This window comes from Pelodiscus sinensis, chromosome 7, assembly GCF_049634645.1.
Source record: "Pelodiscus sinensis isolate JC-2024 chromosome 7, ASM4963464v1, whole genome shotgun sequence".
Taxonomy (NCBI): Eukaryota; Metazoa; Chordata; order Testudines; family Trionychidae; genus Pelodiscus; species Pelodiscus sinensis.
In genome coordinates this window covers 66027217-66034658 of record NC_134717.1, presented here as the reverse complement: position 1 = coordinate 66034658, position 7442 = coordinate 66027217, and positions in this window count along the sequence as shown.

The following is a 7442-nucleotide window of genomic DNA, read 5'->3' as shown; positions in this document are numbered from 1 at the left end:
TCACACAGCTTTAAGCCATCCTATCAAATTTACTAGAAGGGGTGACCACAAAAAACTATATGTGGAAAATTTAAATAATATTTCTCAGATATTGCCTATATTTGCCTGCAGAGTCATTTTACTTCTCTCAAACTATTTCATTGCCTTAGGATTATCAGGTTTCATATCAATGATTATCAGTTGAAGAATTTTTAGGCCTAATATTTGTTTCCAGAAAATTTACTTAAGAATTGCAAGTCTCTTCCTTCCACGTGCTGTTGTCTGGCTGTACTGAAAGGAGGAAAGGGGATGATGGATATGGTTTAATGAGGCTTCAACTGTAGTATTAATGTTTGGGATTACCTGGCAGATGAAAGTGTACTGTGCAGATAACTCCATAATCACTTCAATATCCACCTAGGAGCTTTTGCCAATCCCTCTTTTTTCTAGCCTCTTCCCCAGCCAACCCATTGCTGGGACCTTACCTTCTCCCTTTACACTGGGGTGAAGGTGGGCTATTAAAAGGGGGGGTGGCTCTCTGCCATGCCATTCAAACCAGCCCGGACCCACCACCTCCACTTCTTTAAAAATACTCTTTGAAGTCCCTTACCAAGCCATTTATCTGGTTCCTGTGTCCCTTTCCCCATGAAGCAACTGGATATCCACGCAACACTTCCCTAACCAGTTGTAACCTCATCACCTAACTCCCTTCCCCACTCACCATAACAAAGCCCCCCCCCCGAATCCGCTGTGGGAAGGCAATTCCCATCTCCTATACCTTGGTCAACTTGGGGGGAGGGAAAAATTCCTTTTCTGCCACCGTAGAAAGAAGCGACTAGCGAGATGACCACTGCAGGTCTCGCCCTAGCATAGGCAGCGCATGAATTAGGGGTGAGGTAGGCAAGCATCCAGCTCTGCTCCTTCTGCTCCAGGCCTGCTCCCCACAGGAGCCAAGCCACCCATCACTACAGAGGCGAGCTGTCAGCCCCCCACGGGAGCCTCCCCACCATCAGAAGGAAGGCAGGCAGCATGCGCCCCTAGTCTTCCCCGGTCCCGGAGCACGGGGAGGGCAGGTGGCACGTGGTCCCAGCCTCCCTGCCCCAGAGCCTCAGGAGGGCGCACTGCCCCAGCATCCGTAGACTCAGTGTGGCTGAAGCCTGGGGCCAGCAACACTCCACTGCGACAGGACCTTGCATCCCAGCAGTTGAAGACTTGGATGTAACACCCACACACGCTGCCCTGACCATTGGCTGACAATGCTGCCCTTCACATTTGCAGCAGCTTCTTTTCCTCTGTGACTCGTCATCTGGTAAGTGCTTAGCCAGACAACATCCCCCTATCACCACTTAAGGTGAAGTGTGATCACTTCTCTTATCATGTCTGCTTCATTTGGTTACATTTCCATCCCACTGATATCTTGTTTATTGTTTTCTAAATTGCCTTCTTCTGACTTCATTAATCCTTTTACATTCTGCATTTCTGAATTCTCTTAAACTAGAGAATGTATTATGCACTTCCTGTTCTAAAGAATCAATTTTAGTTCACTCGATCCTTCACAACAAAATGATAAATGTGCCTGATATACACAAAAAGCAGAAAAGACTTCTTTCTGATCTTCCCCACTCAGTAATAAATCATTTTAGGAAAAATGAATTATATAGAGCCCAAGTGGTCCTGGAGCTTACACTTAACCGATTCACTGGGAATCTGTTTTATGTTATTTTGAAGACTTGGGATTTAATCAGGGTGGCCTATCAGTCGCACCTTAAACAGTGGATTATCTTCTGCAAGCGATGTTGACTTTTTTCCCCTTCACTTTTCAGGCTGCCTAGTAGATTCCACACAGGAAAAGAAAGATTAATGGTCACTGGCACAGACATGTAGCCCAGCCAGCATAAGATCTAAGCTGCTAATAGGCTATGCAGTCCAGAAATAACGTAACTGTAGCAAACTAGGGAGGAAGTGCTGCACAAAATTTCCATTCACAGCACATTGGGTAATTACTGCAACTCCATTTTCCTTTTTCAGAGTGCTGTGTGGGAAGGCTGCTGTTTTAATATGGACAATTCTATTTCCATTTTGCCGCCAACATTGTGTGTTTTCTTGTGTTTGTGTGTAGACTTTAAAAGCAGATAGTCTCTCCACTACACACACTGTGATTTTGAAGTGACTTGTGGGAAACAGCAGTTTTCAATCTCTTGTATCTTAAATGGAAACGGAGAGAAAGGAAACCAGCAAAAATTGGGACTTTTTTTATCTTAGTTATTTTGAAATGCAATTATTTTGGCTCTAAGCCTGGCATAAAATATGCTGCAGGAGAAGACCAATTTTGCCCAAGTTCTTTCATTCCCATATAAAATTAAACTATTGCTGGCATTTAATTTTAAACTAGAACAGTGAAAAATTCAAATAAACAAATTGAAAACCAGGAAAAACTTTCCTACCTTTGAATTTTAATGGGAAAGGCCACAAATACACAAAAACATACCGCTCACATATAACCTTCACACGTTCTTCATTGTAATCCCAAAGCTATTGGCTTTGCATGAAAGTATGGCATCCTCTAATTTTTATTGGCAAAATGATTTACATGACACACAAACGTGAAACTGAGGGTGTAGAAAGTGTTCTTTATACTAAAGAAATTAGTCCTACCATATTTCAAATTTTCTGCAGGAATAATTATTTTGACCCTCATTCTTGGGGTTTGTAATATGCTGCATCCTGTATTGGATCCTTGGCAGGCAGGCAGGTTGTGCGATAGGCACACACATCTTGGAGAAGATCCAGGCTGAATCAGGATTGTTCCCCCCTTCACCAGTCCCACTTACCTTAAATTTTCTGTTGGGCCAGGTGGCCTGCAACTCCCTCCTCACTGACTGGCTCACTCCCTCAACCCTGGAGCGGAGCTGAGGGACAGGGGAGAGGGGACAGCCAGTAGGAATCCTGATCTGCCCTCATAATAATAAACTGAGTCTGGAGCCTGGGCAGCCCAACCTGTACCAAGGTAATGGGAGACATTTCCAAGGTCATATGGAAAAAATCGGAAGGATATCAAGTTTCTCCCCCTGTCAATTCAGAATTGTTTTCTGCAACAAAGTATTAATATTACAACGATAGTCAGAAAAATGATTATTTTAAAAATGGATCCTTGTTACTTTCTTCAGCTGTCTTTTACTGGGCATGTTCTCTTACTCACATCTGAAAAACTAATAGAACAAATGGTTTTTACTATATCAATTGCTTATTGTGGTCAACACCTCCTAACAGCCAACACAGACAAGGGAGGAGGAAGCTATGTTTTGACTGTTTCATGCACTGTTAAACAAACTACCAGCTGAGTTCCAATTGTAAAATCTTTATTGCTGGGTGTGATGTAGCAAGCATGGGGAACATCACTTTTATTTTTCAGAGAGCAACAGATACTGTACAGATTGCTTCAGGAAGTCATTAATACTGAAAATAAGTAGGAAGCAGTTGGCTGTTACATTGCTGACATCATCACAGTTCTTAAAGCCCCTCACCTATATAGTGTCAAGCTGCAGATGATAACTTTTGTCACAAATGTAAAGAGAAAACATGGACACAAATATCTTGAAGACAAACACTGTAATTAAGTAAATTTGTTCAGAGAAACAGGAAAAGCTATTAAAAGCAAAGAAATACTGGTTAAAAGTTGAGAGTAAAAGTTAATTTTAGGCTGGTTTTATTTTCCACCAGTTATCAGCAAACCAAATTGTCATAGTTGTCAAATGAGTTATTAAAATGTTTACAAATCCCCGATAGCTTCATTTTCCTCTTGAGAAAACAAAATCCTAAAAACACTGATGTGGTCTAGAAAGCAACCCACAGAGAGCTTAAAACTTTGTATTTCCTTTGGTTCAAGGAGGCCCTCTGAAATTCTAGCTGCTCAGATAATGTGAGGAGGACACTTTACAAAAACCATGTAATCATAAGGAGAACCTAAACAAAACAGCTATTTAAAAAATTTTCAAATGGCCAGCTTTATAAGCATGTCAGTTTGAAAATGTAAAAACCTCTTGCTAAGGGCAGTTTTTCTGCTGTTTGTTAAGTTACTCAGTCCTTTATATTTATGAAAAAGCTAGCCAAGTGGCAGGAAAAGCTAAGTTTCAGACTGTGCAATTTTATTGTTTAGTTTGGGGAGGGAGGGGGAAGAAATGAAAACTCTTGTGATCTCCTAGAAGAGATTTTTAAAATTACAACCCAAATCTGCAGTCTCATTCATGCAATCAAAAGTATAAGATAAAACAAACCTTTATACATCTGTTTGCATTGCAATTTAAGATAGTCCATTTTATCATATATTTTGACCTAACGTAATTAAAGATTTACTGCTCTTTTGAAACAGAGGAAAAAATCAAGGGAAATACGAGGTCATAAAAATAACTTCATTTACTCTTTTTCTAGACCACCTCTCCTCTTACTCCCAGGAATTATTCTCCTTCACCCCTAGAAATTAGCCAAGTTTTATGGCTATAATGTCTGTTCCTGCTAGATACGTCTAATTCCTGGCCACACACAAAATGTATAAAGGTCAACAAAAAATGAAGGCCCTTTAGTATCAGGGTAATTAGGAGTTGCTATATTAGACCCAATATATTTTACATGTTGCTACATAGAAAGGAGAATCCCAATTTATTACTGAGCATACAAAGAGCTTTAAAAACATTTCCATTATTCTTGCAGTGGAAGAGATTGACCGATAAGGCACACATTTCCAGAGCTATGAGGGCCTCTCCTTGGATTTTATGATGTGCAGTGTATATCCTCATGTACCAGAAGGATTAAGTCTAGTGAATGAATCCAAAATACAAAGAAACACAATCTTAAGACAACAAATATATATAGTAGTAAATGCTGCCAAGCCAGTTATACCAAACAGAGAACTGGCTTCAGGTTTATTTTTAGAATTTGGTATACATCCAGACAAGAAATAGAAAATTAACCTCTTTGTGGTTGTTAACATTACTGAAGTTAATGGGAATTTTGTCATTGATTTTATTAGGGTCAGGATTTCACGCTGAGTCTCTTAACAGTAATGCAAATATAATCAGTGTTGTACACTGAGAAATGATTATCAAATGGTACACAGATACCCAGCTTTTGTGGAAAGCTACTTTCTTTTTTCAGTTAATAGGCTAGCTAAAGCCCTGAGCTATGCAGAAATGTGACTTAAATGCCTTTTACAAGAACGAGAGGTAAGTAATTCTAGAGTACTAGCCAAATTCCAATTTACATAAATTACCATCTGCCTACTACCTGCATCCCCTCTACAATTTCAACGGGGTACAATACCCTACACCATCTTTATTCCTTCTGTTGTACAGTGTTGCTGAAGGCAGCTAAACAGTCACTGTGTGCCATCCCAGAAATGATGACATTTGAGCAGGCGAAGTAATTTGTGTGTGCAAAGAATAATGCAGGCCTATATATTACTGTACAGAAGTTTGAAAAATAATCAGAAATCTGCCATCATTGACATAAAACTCCAATCCCATAGACCAGGGATGGGCAATATCAGGGGAGGGATGGGCACTTCATGAATTTTGGTACGTGGGTATGAACCAGCTCTGGACTTCTCCCACCCCCACCCACCAAGGGCTAGGTCCTCGGAAAGAAGGGAGTGGGACTGTGATCTACACACAGAGAGGCTACGTCTACACTGGCATGATTTTGTGCAAATACTTTTAACTTTCTCTCCTGCTGCGTGCTATAGGACCTCTTGCAGGGACTGACAGATGTAGCAGCTCTATTTGTGGTTGCCTTGGGCCTTTTAGTGCCTTTGGCTGATTTTTTTTTCTCTGCTTGTTTCTTGTGCCCTTACCTCCCAATAAACAACACCACAGGTTTTTTTTTGGAACACAACTTTTGAACTTTTTATTTACAGTGGGGAGGGGGGAGACTTAGAGTGGGAGGGGGAGGAGGCTCTTAACTGGGAGGGGGGAGCTACTGCTGGGAGGGGTGGCCCCTATGATTGCTTCTGCAGGGGCAGACCTGCACATGACATGCCGTGTCAGGGCAGGCACCATGGGGAGGTGGGCAGGAGGGGCAGGAGCAGGAGGGGGTATTGTGGGAGCAGGAGGGGCAGGAGCAGAAGGGGGTATTGTGGGAGCAGGAGCAGGAGGGGGCATTGCGGAAGCAGGAGGGGCAGGAGCAGGAGGGATGGCAGGTGCATGGGGCAATGCCATGCCATAATGTATAGCATGGCCAATAGGCACGGTGAGGGTGGAGAAGGCATCTGCCATGCGCACACACTGGGCCTGTAAGGGCCCCTAGGCCTCCTGGCACCACTGCAGGTCCACCTCCACCCATTCGACGGCCTGCACGTACTGCCAAAGGAGCTGGTCCCGCTGCCAGACCCGCCGGCTTGATGGTTGGGCAGCTGGGGGTGCTGCTGCTGCCGCAGGACTGGAAGGTCCCCTGCTCCTGCTTGGTCCCACTGCATGGAACAGAAGAAAGGATGGGTCAGGTCAGTCAGACAGCCCGGCCACTGTCCCCACACGCCATGCCCTCCACCCCAAGCCCAGCTGACACCACAGTAGTATGGCTTGGGCCCACTCGATTACCCCCCTTCCCCTATATTCCTGAGTGGGAGCGTCAGAGTATTTGCGCAAGAAGCACTGATTTCTTACATTAGAACGTCAGTGTTCTTGCACAAAAACTCGCGGCCACTGTAGACAGGCGGCAAGTTTTTGCGCAAAAGCAATTGCTTTTGCACAAAATCTTGCCAATGTAGATACAGCCAGAGAGAGTATTTGAGTCTGAAAGAGAGACACTCTGTGTGCGAGAGACGGCCTTTGTGACAGTGTGTAGGCACAGAGACTGGTAGAGTTTGTATGGCAGTGTGTGAGGGGCATAGACTGGATGTATGTGACAGTGACAGTTTCTGAGAGAAGTCACGTGCTGTCTCTAAGACAGGGAAAGCTGTCCTCCTGTCTCCCTCCCTCCTGCATGGTGCCGGCCCCGGGCACGTGGCGCATGGGTGGCCCCGCTTGCGGGAATGTGGCACATGCGCAGTGCAAGCTCTGGGCACACGGTTCATGGGCGGCTCCTGGCCCGGGTGCATGGCACAAACGGCCCCGCACCTGGGTACGCGGTGCATGAGCGGCCCCGCCCCCAGACGCCTGGCGCGTGGGCGGCCCTGCCCCCCGGGCGCCCAGCAGCCCTGAAAGGTTGGGGACCACTGGACTAACAGATATCTGTCGTTTTTGGATTAAATAGTTACAGAAAACACATACTTGGAAAGGAAGGCTCACACCATTTCAAGTTGCTCCCACTTTAATTCATAGTTCAAAATATGGATAAGAGTAAAAAATGATCATCACAGGCAAATCACATCTTTGGGTATTGGCAGATGGAGATATATGGAGAACACCCGAGTGGAAAATAGCTCAATGATTGTCAGCCAGATATACACATTACATGGGACATCAAATATGCAG